This window comes from Pongo pygmaeus, chromosome 16, assembly GCF_028885625.2.
Source record: "Pongo pygmaeus isolate AG05252 chromosome 16, NHGRI_mPonPyg2-v2.0_pri, whole genome shotgun sequence".
Classification (NCBI taxonomy): domain Eukaryota; kingdom Metazoa; phylum Chordata; class Mammalia; order Primates; family Hominidae; genus Pongo; species Pongo pygmaeus.
In genome coordinates this window covers 49,583,626-49,598,496 of record NC_072389.2, presented here as the reverse complement: position 1 = coordinate 49,598,496, position 14,871 = coordinate 49,583,626, and the positions used below count along the sequence as shown (strand labels likewise).

Genomic DNA, 14,871 nt, shown 5'->3' with positions numbered 1-14,871 from the left:
CATCTCAAATATCAGACTACAAACTTCAGAAACTAGTAGAGAAAAAAATTGAGTAAGGGCTTCGGTCATGTGGAATAGATAAACTTTAACCTTTTCCATTTACAAAGGCATAGTTTGAATACAATTATCCTTTTAAACTAGTGAGTTTTATTGGGAAGGTATGAGAAAGCAAATGTTAAATGAGAAAGCAAATGTTAAATGAGAAAGCAAATGTAGCCATTTCTCGTGGCTAAAATTTTATGTTCTATTAAAAAAAAGTTGTGTTTTTTTTTGATGGAGTCTCATTCTGTTGCCCAGGCTGGAGTGCAGTATTGCGATCTCGGCTCACCACAACCTCCATTTCCTGGGTTCAAGTGATTCTTCTGCCTCAGCCTCTCCACTAGCTGGGATTACAGGGGTTTACCACAACACCCATCTAATTTTTTTTGCATTTTTAGTAGAGACAGGGTTTCGCCATGTTGGCCAGGCTGGTCTCGAACTCCTGACTTCAAATGATCTGCCCACCTCGGCCTCCCAAAGTGCTGGGATTACAGTCATGAGCCACCACACCTGGCCTCATGGCTAAAATTTTAAAATCAAAGTTATAAAGTCTTTACTTTTGTCTGTATTATGTGTACAGGTATACGTGTATGTTTGTATATTGTCTACATGGTATCACTGACCTATAAATAAATGAACACTTATAAATTAAATAACTAGCCTGCATGCTTTTCAAGTTCATATGACTTTGGCAATCTTTGGTAAATAAAGATAGATTTATTTTTTATTTTATTTTATTATATTTTTGAGACGGAGTCTTGTTCTATCGCCAGGCTGGAGTGCAGTAGCTGAGATCCAGCTCACTGCAACCTCCGCCTCCCAGGTTCAAGCGATTCTCCTGCCTCAGCCTCCTGAGTAGGTGGGACTACAGGCACGTACCACCACACCCAGCTGATTTTTGCATTTTGAGTAGAGACAGGGTTTCACCATGTTGGCCAGGATGGTCTTGATCTTTTGACCTTGTGATCTGACCGCCTCGGCCTCCCAAAGTGCTGGAATTACAGGCATTAGCCACCGCACCCGGCCCTAAAGATAGTTTTAAATTGTTGGTAAAATAAAATAGAAACATGTTCAAAAATAAAAACCAGTAGAAAATAAGAGGATAATAACATTTCTTAATCACAAAAGGGTATTTCAATCAAGAAAAACTAGGCTGTATATTTTAATTCTGTACTATAAGTCAAAGGAAACACCAAGATGAGTCACTTTCGCTTCATTAGTCTGATGTTCATTTACGGGTTTCAATTTCTCAACTATTTTATTTTTAAAAGTTTATATTTTGGCCGGGCGCGGTGGCTCACGCTTGTAATACCAGCACTTTGGAAGGCTGAGGCAGACGGATCACGAGGTCAGGAAATTGAGACCACAGTGAAACCCTGTCTCTACTAAAAATACAAAAAAAAAAAAAAAAAAAAAAAAATTAGCCGGGCGTGGTGGTGGGAGCCTGAAGTCCCAGCTCCTCGAGGAGGCTGAGGCAGGAGAATGGCATGAATCCAGGGGGTGGAGGTTGCAGTGAGCCAAGATCGCACCACTGCACTCTAGCCTGGGTGACAGAGCGAGACTCCGTCTCAAAAAAAAAAAAAAGTTTATATTTTTATGTCATTAATGTAATATATTACTACTATTGTAAGCAAAATGAAACTATTAGAGCTAGTTACAATAAACCTAGAGAGAATGAAAAGGAAAGTTTAAGGAAGGCAACCTGTTTTTTTAAGCCTTCGTCTATTGGCAGTATTCACTTTCATTTATTCATTTGGTAGTTAACACATTCAACTGATCTTGTATTATTCAATTTAATACCTAGAGTTGTGACTATTTCAAGTACCCTGAAGGTAAATGACACGTGATGACTTATAATCTGTTGAGATATGAGTTATAATCATGAGAGGTGGGAGGTTGGGGTGTACAAACTGTAACAAAAATGTTACTGCAGGCTTTCTTCACAAAACAATTGTAGGAAAACTATTGACTGGCTTTTGAATTGATTTCATTATTAGGAACATATTAGGGCAAAAAGACCACATTTCTATCTCAAGGGATATAGGCCCTGCATATAGTAGGCACAGGAAGCAATCTATTGACTGATGGACTGGACTTGTGGAAGGTAAAGAGAAATAAAGGAAATGAAAGAAGCATGGTAGCTAGAATTTATGGCTAACAGCATCTGAACAACCTTACCATCTCCGCATTTCCAAGGCAAACCTATACTATCTAGATTTGTGTAGATACACCCTATGATGTTCGCAATGATGAAATCAACTAAAAACCACCTTTCTCAGAATGTATCCCCTGTTGTGATGCAATGTATTCTGTGGTTGCTCAAACCCTGTACATTCCAAAGAAAGCTTTGTTTTCAGGACCGGCCCTTGGCTGGATTCTGAGAGATAACCTCTGAGCCCACGAAATATTCTGCTTTATAAATGTTTTTGTATGCCTGAGGCCTGGGCCATTATGTACCAGTCTGATGAGGTCAATTTATCCTACAAAGTGATTTATGGTGAATACAGTTGTTCCTCCCTCAGTATCCACTGAGGACTTGTTCCAGGACCCCAACAGATACCAAAATCCACAGATGTTAAAGTCCCTTGTATAAAATAGCACAGTAAGTCGGGCATGGTGGCTCATGCCTGTAATCCCAGCACTTTGGGAGGCTGAGGCGGGCGCATCACTTGAGGTCAGGAGTTTGAGACCAGCCTGGCCAACATAGTGAAACCCCATCTCTAACTAAAAATATAAAAACTAGCCGGGCGTTGTGGCACGCGCCTGTAATCTCAGCTACTCAGGAGGCTGAGGGAGGAGAATCATTTGAACCTGCAAGGTGGAGGTTGCAGTGAGCCAAGATTGCACCATTGCACTCCAGCCTGGGCGAGAAACGCTTGAATGTGGGAGGCAGAGGCTGCAGTGAGCTGAGATCACGCCACTGCATTCCAGCTTAGGCAATACGGCGAGACTGTGTCTCAAAACAAACAAACAAACAAACAAAGAGCATTATAATAAATCTTCATATCTGATAGTGGAAGTCTTTACACTTTATTCCTTTTATAAATTGTCTTGGCTATTCTTATTCTTTGCAGTTTCCATACACATTTTAGAGTCAGCTTATCAGATTCCACCCAAAACCCCCAAACTCTGCTGGGATTATAACTGGGATGGCAATGAAGTTCTAGATTAATCTGGGAGGAATTGACATAATTAAAACATTGAGCATTCCAATCCACGGACATGGATTTATTTATATATTTATTAATTTCTGTGAACAATATTTTGTAGCTTATAGACGTTCTTGTAAATCTTTTGTAAGAACTTTTCAAGGTATCTGATGTCTTTTTATGCTATTAAAAAGTTTCTTTTTAAAAGTTTCACTATGTTTATGGCTGCTATAGGCAGAAATATAATTTGTATATAAATCTTGCATGTAATGACTTTGCTAAATACATTTGTTTATAAATTGTTTTGAGTTTTCTACATATAAAATCATATTGTCTACAAATAATATCAGCTTATCAGTTATATTTCTTCCTTTCCAATCTCTATATTCTTTATTTCCTTTTCTGTGCTTTATTTCATTGATTAGAATCTACAGTGAAAAGCTGAACAGGGGTATCCTTTTCTAGATCTCAAGGGAAGGTTTTTGAGAATTAATCATTAAATTTGATATTTGTCATAGGATGCTTAAAATACTCTATTGAGTTAAGGAAATTACTTTCTAATCGTACTTTGCTTAAAATTGGTTGTTTTATCATAAATGCATGAATTTCCTCAAATGCTCACTTTACATCTTTTGAGATGATTTTCCTCATATATTTTGCTAATGTGGTAAATTACATAGATCGCTTTTCAAATATTAAACAATCTTGAATTTTCAGATTAAATCCAACATGGTCATCATGTATATAATTTTTATCTATCTCTGGATTTGACTTGCTAATATTTTGTTCAGAATTTTTTTGTTTTGTTTTGTTTTTGTTTTTTTTGAGACCGAGTCTTGCTCTGTCACCAGGCTGGAGTGTAGTGGCACAATCTTGGCTCACTGCAACCTCCGCCTCCCGGGTTCAAGCGATTCTCCAGCCTCAGCCTCCTAAGCAGCTGGGACTATATGTGCGCACCACCGCGCCCAGCTAATTTTTGTACTTTTAGTAGAGACAGGGTTTCACCATGTTGACCAGGCTGGTCTCGAACTCCTGACCTCAGGTGATCCACCTGCCTTGGCCTCCCAAAGTGCTGGGATTTACAGGTGTGAGCTATCGTGCCTAGCCTTGTTTAGGATTTTTATATCTATATTAATAAGAGAAACTGCCATAATTTTTCTTTCTCATAATATTCTTAGTTTTGCTGTCCAACTTATGCTGGTCTCACAAAATGGGTTGGGGAGTGTTTTTTCCTTTTCAATTCTCTGAAAGTTTATGTTACATTGGTTGTATTCTTTCATGCTTGAAAGAATTCACCGGCTGGGTGTGGTGGCTCACACATGTAATCCCAGCACTTTGGGAGGCCAAGCCAGGAGCATCACCTGAGGTTGGGAGCTCAAGACCAGTCTGACCAACACGGAGAAACCCTGTCTCTACTAAAAATACAAAATTAGCAGGGCATGGTGGCACGTCCCTGTAATCCCAGCTACTTGGGAGGCTGAGGCAGGAGAATAGCTTGAACCCGGGAGGCAGAGGTTGTGGTGAGCTGAGATTGCGCCATTGCACTCCAGCCTGGGCAACAAGAGCAAAACTCCATCTCAAAAATAAATAAATAAATAAAAAATAAAGAATTCATCAATGAAACCATTTAGGTACCAAAATATTAACTTACAGATTCAATATGTTAATAGACATGGAACTATTCAGATTTTCCCTATCTTTTTGTGTCAGTTTTGTATAGAAGTGTTTTTCTAGGACATTGGCCATTTCATCTAACTTTGCAAATGTTTTGGCATTAAATTAATAATACCTCTTATCATGTGTCCTTTAATATTATTTGTAGGATCTATATTGATGTTCTTTTTTTCATTTTTGTTATTGAGAATTTGTGTCATCTCTTTCTGTCTTAATGTGTGCTGATGATCTTTCCAATTTCTTTTTTTTTTTTTTTGAGATGGAGTCTCACTTTGTCATCCAGGCTGGAGTACAGTGGCGCAATCTTGGCTCACTGCAACCTCCGCCTCCCGGGTTCACGCCATTCTCCTGCCTCAGCCTCCCGAGAAGCTGGGACTACAGGCGCCCGCCACCACGCCCGGCTAATTTTTTGTATTTTTTTTAGTAGAGATGGGGCTTCACTGTGTTAGCCAGGATGGTCTTGATCTCCCGACCTCATGATCTGCCCGCCTCAGCCTCCCAAAGTGCTGGGATTACAGGCATGAGCCACTACGCCTGGCTGGTCTTTCCAATTTCACTTGCCTTTTCAAAGAACCAGTTTTCGGTTTGCTTGATTTCAATTCAGGGTCATACAGTGACCCTGAATTAGTAATCAAGCAAAACTCTCATTAATTTTTACCAGTCTCTTTTGAGAGAAGGGGGGAACTTTTGATACCTATTCAACTTATTTAATGATTATTGGTTTATTCAAGTTTTCAAATCTTCATGAGCCAATTTAGGTAACTAATAATTGCCACAGTTTGAATGTGTCCTCTCCAAAATTCATGTTGCAGCTTAATCCCTACTGTGGTGGTATTAAGAGATGGTGCCTTTGGGAGGTGATTAGGCCATTAGGGCTCCACTCTTATAAATGGGATGAGGGACCTTAGAAAAGGGGGCTGAGCATGGTAGCTCACACCTGTAATCCCAGCACTTTGGGAGGCTGAGGCGGGCGGATCACCTGAGGTTAGGAGTACGAGACCAGCCCGACCAACATGAAGAAACCCTGCCTCTACTAAAAATATAACATTAGCCAGGCGTGGTGGTGCATGCCTGTAATCCCAGCTACTTGGGAAGCTGAGGCAGGAGAATCAATTGAACCCGGGAGGTGGAGGTTGCAGTGAGCCGAGATCGTGCCATTGCACTCCAACCTGGGCAACAAGAGTGAAACTCCATCTCAAAAAAAAAAAAAAAAAAAAATTCTATATGTAAAGGAAGATCAGGTATTCTGTGATACACTAGCTTGCCTCTCCAATGTTCCTTGAGAGAATCATTAATAACCACTGTTAAATAAATGAAACCCTGCTGCTATACAGAAAAGCCAATATGAGAAGCAATTTGATCAACAATCACTCCCTACTGTTTGGAGTAACCACCCTCATGACTTTCCATATGGGAGCTGACATTTGAAGTAAATTCTTATCTCTATTCAAAGCATCTAAACACAAATGGTATGTCCCTCCTAGCTGGCAAACATGTGGGCCTCGCCTGGATTTTCAGTTTCAACTATTTTGGAAGATGTCTATTTCTTTGAAGTATCCCTAAACTATATTTTGTGTCACCACATAGCCTACATTCTAAAGTTTAAATTAAACTAACCCAAATACATCTTCCAAATATGGTGAAACATACCCCAAAATGTTCTAGCCACTTTTGCATGATGTGGTAATACAAAATTAAATTTACAAAAATATGCAGCTCTTTATAAATATATCAATATAAGTATGATATATTAAGCTATAAAACAAAAATACTAAAGTTAAAGCTGCCAAAAAATTTGTAGTGAGGTCAGGAATGGTGGCTCATGCCTGTAATCCCAGCACTTTGGGATGTTGAGGTGGGAGGACTGCTTGAGCTCAGGAGTTTGAGACCAGCCTGAGCAACATGGTGAAACTCTGTCTCTGCAAAAATACAAAAATTAGCCAGCCACGGTGGCGCACACCTGTAGTCCCAGCTATTCAGGAGGCTGAGGTGGGAGGATCCCTTGAGCCCAAGGAGGTCAAGGTTGTAGTGAGCTATGAACGTGCTAATGCAGTACAACCTGGGTGAGACAGTGAGACCCTGTCTCAAAAAACAAAACAAAACAAAAATTGTGGTGATAATTATATAAAGTCTAAGGACTGCTCCTCCTTTTCTAATAGTGTTTTCAATAAAATTTTCAACTTTTTTCTAACAGCATGTTATTTTGTACCTACAGAGTATCAAGTGCTTTTATTTTTTATTTACTTATTTATTTATTTGAGACAGGGTCTCACTCTGTTGTCTAAGCTGGAGTGCAGTGGCGTGATCATGGCTCACTGCAACCTCTGCTTCCCAGATTCAAGCAATCCTCCCACTCAACCTCCTGAGTAGCTGAGACTACAGGCATGTACCACCACACCTGGCTAATTTTGTATTTTCAGTAGAGACAGGGTTTCACCATGTTGGCCAGGCTGCTCTCGAACTCCTGGCCTCAAGTGATCCACCTGCCTCAGCCTCCAAAAGTGCTGGGATTACAGGCGTGTGCCACTGTGCCCGGCCGCATTGAAATTTTTGAGAATAATGATTTAGATATACAAATTTGACAAGTGTTAAATGAAAGAAAAAAATTGTAAGTCAAAAAAGAAGAAAATTATAAAGCAAAACTGTACTTAAAAATGAATTTTCAGGCTGGGCGTGGTGGCTCACGCCTGTAATCCCAGCATTTTGGGAGGCTGAGGCGGGTGGATCACGAGGTCAGGAGATCAAGACCATCCTGGCTAACATAGTGAAACCCCGTCTCTACTAAAAAAATACAAAAAATTAGCCGGGCGTGATGGCAGGCGCCTGTAGTCCCAGCTACTAGGGAGGCTGAGGCAGGAGAATGGCGTGAACCTGGGAGGCGGAGCTTGCAGTGAGCCGAGATCACACCACTGCACTCCAGCATGGGCGACAGAGCGAGACTCCGTCTAAAAAAAAAAAAAAAAAGAATTTTCATTGGGCTCAGTGATGCATGCCTATAAATTCCAGCTACTCAGGAGGCTAAGGCAGGAGGATGATTTGAGCCCAGGAGTTTGAATCCAGCCCGGCAGCACAGCAAGACCCTGTCTCTCTCTCTCTCTCTTTTTTTCTTTTGAGACAAGGTCTTGCTCTGTTGCCCAGGCTGGAGTGCAGTGGCACGATCATGGCTTACTGCAGCCTCTAACTCCTGGGCTTAAAGAATCCTGCTAACTCAGCCACCCAAGGAGGTGGGGCTACAGGAGCACGCCTCCATGCCCAGCTAATTTTTGTATCTTTTGTAGAGACGGGGTTTCACCATGTTGCCCAGGCTGGTCTTGAACTCCTGGGCTCAAGTGATCCACCTGCCTCAGCCTCCCAGTGTTAGGATTACAGGCATGGGCCACTGTGCCAGGCCACCTGTCTCTTAAATAACTAAACTAAAATAAATTTTTCTTATAACTAAATAGTTTTTACTCTATGGAAAGCAAAGCTGAATAAACACAAGAATACTAACAATTTTTTTTTTTTGAGACAGGGTCTTGCTCTGCTGCCCAGGCTGGAGTGCAGTGGCGCAATCTTGGCTTACTGCAACCTCCGCCTCCCAGGTTCAAGATTATTGTGCCTCAGCCTCCTGAGTAGCTGGAATTATAGGCATGCACTAACAAGCCCAGCTAATTGTTGTATTTTTAGTAGAGATGGGGTTTTACCATATTGGCCAGGTGGGAGAATCACTTGAACCCAGGAGGCAGAGGTTCTAGTCAGCTGAGATTGCGCCACTGCACTCCAGCCTGGGCAACAGAGCAAGACTCTGTCTCAAAAAAAAAAAAAAAAAAAAAAAAAAAAAGAACAGTATATTTATGTCCAGATAGAATAAAAGAAATGATTTTTATAAAAGAAATGATCTTCTATAAGAGAAATGAAAATCATCATAAGAGTCTAGATCGATATGCTTGAATATATACAAATAAAGACCTTTTCTGTCAAGTTGTATAAAGTTGCATGATACAAGATCAACACACACAAAAATCAGTCATATTTCTTTTTTTTTTTTTTTTGCCTTGAGAGAGTGTCTCACTGTGTCACCCAGGCTGGAGTACAGTATCGCAATCTTGGCTCACTGCAACCTCCACCTCCTGGTGCAAGCGATTTTCATGTCTCAGCCTCCCGAATAGCTGGGATTACAGGCATTTGCCACTGCACCCGGCTAATTTTTGTATTTTAGTAGAGACGGGGGTTTCACCATGTTGGCCAGGCTGGTCTCGAACTCCTGACCTCAGATGATCCGCCCACCTTGGTCTCCGAAAATGCTGGGATTACAGGCATTAGCCATCAGGCCAGGCCAAAAATCAGTCATATTTATATGCACTAGCAAGAAGTCTAAAAGGAAAATTAAGAAAACAGTTCGATTTACAATGACATCAAAACAATAAAATGCTTAGGAATAAATTTAACCAAGGCAGCACAAGACTTATGCACTAAAAGCTACAAAACATTGCTGAAAGGAATTAAAGATGACCTAAATAAATGGAAAGACATCCCATATTTATGGATTGAAAGACCTGATATTGTTAAGATGGCAGTGCTCTCCAAAGTGATCTACAGATTCAATGCAATTCCTTTAATTTTTTTTTTTTTTCAGACAAGGTGTTGCTCTGCTGCCCAGGCTGGAATGCAATGACACAATCTCAGAATCTCAGCTCCCTGCAGCCTCTGCCTCCTGGGCTCAAGTGATCCTCCCACCTCAGCTTCCCAAGTAACAGGGACTACAGGTGCATGCCACCACATGTAGCTAGTTTTTGTATTTTTTGTAGAGACAGGGTTGCCATGTTGCCCAGGCTGGTATCAAACTCCTGGGCTCCAGTGATCTGCCTGCCTCAGCCTCCCAAAGTGCTGGGATTACAGGCATAAGCCACCGCACTCGGCCAATTTTTAATTTTTTCAGAGACAGGGCTCACTTTGTCACCCAAGCTGGAGTGCAGTGGAACAATCACAGCTCACCATAACCTTGAACTCCTGGGCTCAAGCAATCCTCCCACCTCAGCATCCACAGTAGCAGAGGCTACAGGCTTGTGCCACCATGCCTGGCTAATTTTTAAATTTTTTGTAGAGATAGGGTCTTGCTACGTTGCCTAGGCTGGTCTTGAACTCCTGGCCTCATGTGATCCTTCTGCCTTGGCCCCACAAAATGCTGGAATTATAGGTGTGAGCTACTGTGCCTAGCCACAGTTCCTTTTAAAATATCACTGCCTTTTTAGTAGAAATGGAAAAGCAGATCCTACAATAAAATTACAAGGGATCATGAAGAGTTAAAATAATCTTAAAGACGAACAAAGTTGAAGGACTCATAATTCACAATTTCAAAACTTACTACAAAGTTATAGCAATGAAAACAGTATGATACTGGCATAAGGAGAGACATATAGATAAATGTAACAGAACTTATAATTCAGAAATAAACCCATATATCTGTGGTCAATAGATTTTTGACAAGGATACCAAGATTGCTCAATGGGAAATGAAGAGTCTTTTCAATAAATGTTGCTGGGACAACTGGTATCCACATACAAAATGATTAAGTTAGACCTTACCTCAAACCATATACAAAAACTAACTTTAAATGGATGAAAGACCTAAATATAACAGCTAAACCTATGAAAGTCTTAGAAGAAAACACAGGGGGAAATCTTCATGACCATGATTTTGGCACTGGTTTCTTAGATACGATACTCAAAGTATGAACAAAAACAAAAAATAGATAAATTGGACCTCATCAAAATTAAAAACTTTTGTGCATGAAAGGACACTATCAAGAATGAAAAGACAACTCATACTGTGCAAAAATATTTGCAAATCATACACCTGATTAGGGTCTAGTAACCAGAATACATTTTCAAAAACCTCTTAAAACTCAACAACCAAGACAAATAACCCAACATAAAAATGGGCAAAGGGCTGGGCCCAGTGGCTCATACCTATAATCCCAGTGCTCTTGGGAGGCCAAGATGGGAGGATTGTTTGAGGCCAGGAGTTGGAGACCAGCCAGGGCAAGACAGCAAGACCCCATCTCCACAAAAGCTAAAAAATAAATACATACACTAGCCAGGCATGGTAGGATATGCCTGTAGCCATAGCTACTAGTGAGGCTGAGGCAGGAGGATTACTTGAGCCTAGGAGTTTGAGGCTGCAGTGAGCTATGACTGTGCCACTGCACTCTGGCCTGGGTGACAAAGCTAGATTCTGTCTCTAAAAGTGAATTTTAAAAAAGGACAAAGGTCTTGAAAGAACAGTTCTCCAAAGAGGATATACAAATGGCCAAAAAGTACACAGAAAAGGTGCTCAATGTCATTAGTGAAATGCAAATAAAAACCACAAGGAAATATCACTTCATATGTACTACATGGTAGAAGGAATGAATGAAAGTGGGGGAGGGGAAGGAAGGAAGGAAGGGAGGGAGGGAGGGAGGGAGGGAGGGAGGGGATGTGGAGAAATTGGAACTCTTATAAGTTGCTGGTGGGAATGTAAAATGGTACAGCTATTGTGGAAAATGGTTTGGCAGTTCCTCAAAAAGCTAAACATAGAACTATCATATGACTCACCAGTTTCACATCTAGGTACATACCCAAAACAATTAAAAACAGATGTTCAAAAAAACTTGTACATAAATGTTCACAGAAGCACTATTCGATAGCCAAAATGTAGAAACAACCCATATATACATCAACAGATGAATAAACAAAATGTATCCATACAACTGAATATTATCCAGCCATAAAAAGAAATAAAATACTGATACATGCTACATGCTACAACATGGTCAAACTTTGGAAAAATTATGCTAAATAAAAAAGCCAGACACAAAAGGTCACATACTGTATGATTCTTTTTTTTTTTTTTTTTTTTAAGATGCAGTCTCGCTCTGTTGCCAGGCTGGAGTGCAGTGGCGTGATCTCAGCTCACTGCAACCTCCAACTCCCTGGTTCAAGAGATTCTCCTGCCTTAGCCTCCCAAGTAGCTTGGATTACAGGCATGCGCCACCACGCCCAGCTAATTTTTTTTTTTTTTTTTGAGATGGAGTCTCGCTCTGTCGCCTAGGCTGGAGTGCAGTGGCGTGATCTCGGCTCACTGCAAACTCTGCCTCCTGGGTTCACACCATTCTCCTGCCTCAGCCTCCCGAGTAGCTGGGACTACTGGCACCCGCCACCACGCCCGGCTAATTTTTTTGTATTTTTAGTAGAGACGGGGTTTCAGTGTGTTAGCCAGGATGGTCTCGAACTCCTGACCTTGTGATCCGCCCACCTCAGCCTCCCAAAGTGCTGGGATTACAGGCTTGAGCCACCGCGCCCGGCCTAATTTTTGTACTTTTAGTAGAGATCGGATTTCACCATGTTGGCCAGGATGGTCTCAATCTCCTGACCTTGTGATCCACCCGCCTCGGCCTTCCAAAGTACTGAGATTACAGGCATGAGCCACCATGCCTGGCCGTATGATTCCTTTTGTATGAAATACCCAGAATTGGTGACTCCATAGACAGAGAGAAAAAAGCAAATTAGCGGTTGCCAGGTGCTGTGGGTAGGAGAGTACAGTTTTGTTTCAGGGTGATGAAAATATTCTGGAACTAGAGTGGTGATAGTTTGTACAACTTTGTGAATGCACTAAATGCCACTGAATTGTACATTTTGGTGAATTTTATGTGTAACTTACCAAAACAAAAAATTATTTTTAATTAAAAAAACTTTTGCATGATAAAGCGTAAGAAAGTCTTACATCAGGAACGACAATATAAGAGGAAAACTGTGATAAATCTGAATTATCTATAAAGATTTGATAAGGGGCTTTTGTTTAAAAATTTTAAAAATTAGCCAGGTGTGATGGCACATGCCTGTGGTCTCAGCTACTGAGGAGGGTGAGAAGGGAGGATCATTTGAACCCAAGAAGTCAAGGCTGCAGTGAGCCACAACTGCACCACTGCACTCCAAGCCTGGGTGATAGAGTGAGACTTTGTCTCAAAAAAAAAAAAAAAAAAAAAGAAAAGAAAAGAGTTGGTACAAATAAATAGAACCAATCTACAAAGTTCTCAGGCTAAGTGGTCAAAACTGATGCACAGATTATATACCAAGAAATAATTACAATAAAATTACTCACATAAATATAGGCCACTAGAATAAATGATTATTAAAACATTTTTAAGGAAACGTTATATTCTAAATACCTTATAAAAACGATAAAAATCAATGTGGCCAGGCCACAGAGAAACCCCTAAACTTAAATAACTCCAGTGACACTTTAAAACTGTTCTAGGGAACAGTCTGACACTATTTAACAGGTGCTATAAAGCTAGTCAAGCGCTTTGACCCAGTAATTTCATTCTGAGGACTATACTTTTAAAGGAACATGCAAAGTAGGAAGAACAGGAAATAACTGGGAAAAAAAAAAGATAGTAATCATGACAGCTACAATGAGAAAATACAAAATGATCTAAACAATAAGAGAGGAGACCTAAGTAAACTGTTATTATTGCCTAAGCACAATAGAATATATGTGTATGTATACATATATTCTGTATATGTATATAATATATACAGAATATATGTGTATATATTAATAAAAATTTAAATTAGGTAAAAAGGAATGTAAGAAATAATGTCAAAGTAAATCACAAAATTGTGCATGCATTGATTTCAACTCTCTATAAACATTAATAATACATGGAAAATAATTTGGAGTGAGGGTTTAAAACTCAATAGGCTCTTTTCTTTTCTTTTTTTTTTTTTTTCTGACGGAGTCTCGCTCTGTTGCCCAGGCTGGAGTGCAGTGGCACAATCTTGGCTCACTGCAAACTTCGCCTCCCGGGTTCAAGCGATTCTCCTGCCTCAGCCTCCCAAGTAGCTGGGACTACAGTTGTGTACCACCATGCCTAGGCTCTTTTCAAAATAATTGTAGAGAGTAATAATTTCCTAGTGATTATTTCCAACCACCTTCTTTACCCAAATATCAGTTTAAAAAATATATACCGGTAAGGCAACAATTAAAAAAATGTATAGAATAAATATAAGTTTAGAAGAAAATCTTGGCCAGGCACAGTAATTCATGACTGTAATCCCACCACTTTGGGAGGCCAAGGCGGGCAGATCACCTGAGGTCAGATGATGGAGACTAGACTGGCCAACACGGTGAAACCCTATCTCTACTAAAAATACAAAAATTAGCCAGGCATGGTGACGTGGACCTGTAATCCCAGCTGCTCGGGAAGATGAGGCAGAAGAATTGCTTGAACCTGGGAGGCGGAGGTTGCAGTGAGCTGAGATTGCGCCACTGCACTCCTGCCTGCCACTGCACTCCTGGCCTGGGTGACAGAACGAGACTCCATCTCAAAAAAAATTTTAAAAAAAAGAAGAAAATCTTAAGTGATCAAATTAAGATATTTCATTTGTTATGCTCTTACTGTACACCTCTTCTTGCTGAGATGTAAGTTTTCAGGCCAATCCCCCAACCCAATTTTGAGGAAATATTTTTTCATTATATTTAAAATGTTAGCTAAATCTTTGTAATAAAAATGTTTTTCACACAATACTTTGGTCAAGATACACAGATATGCTTTAAAATATCAAGGAATTTCCTATTTGAAGAAAACAGAAAAAAAGAAAAAAGAAAGGAAAGCCAATTAAATTAATGCAAATTATACATTCATATATATGAATAAATTTGAATAACTGTTACAAGACCAACAAAAATACCTTGAATAGGCTGGGCACGGTGAATCATGCCTGTAATCCCAGCACTTTGTGAGGCTAAGGTGGGAGGATCACTTCAGCCCAGGAGTTCAAGACCAGCCTGGGCAACAAAGCGAGACCCCGTCTCTAAAAATAAATTAAAAATAAAGAAATAAAATAAAATACCTTGAATAAATTCACAAATATAACATTGTTCAATTATTAGCTTACATGCAACCTTTGTACAAATAACTGCCTAACCAGTGCTCTGCACAGTTGCTGCCATAGACAGAAGCCATCATAAAGACCAAAGACTTGATCTT

General features: G+C 40.2%; 1 protein-coding gene across 2 annotated transcripts in view; it reads right to left on the bottom strand.

Moving 5' to 3' along the window:
• GOLM2 (golgi membrane protein 2) overlaps window positions 1-14,871 on the bottom strand; it is a 115,943-nt gene that overhangs the window by 19,134 nt on the left and 81,938 nt on the right. The window lies entirely within an intron of this gene.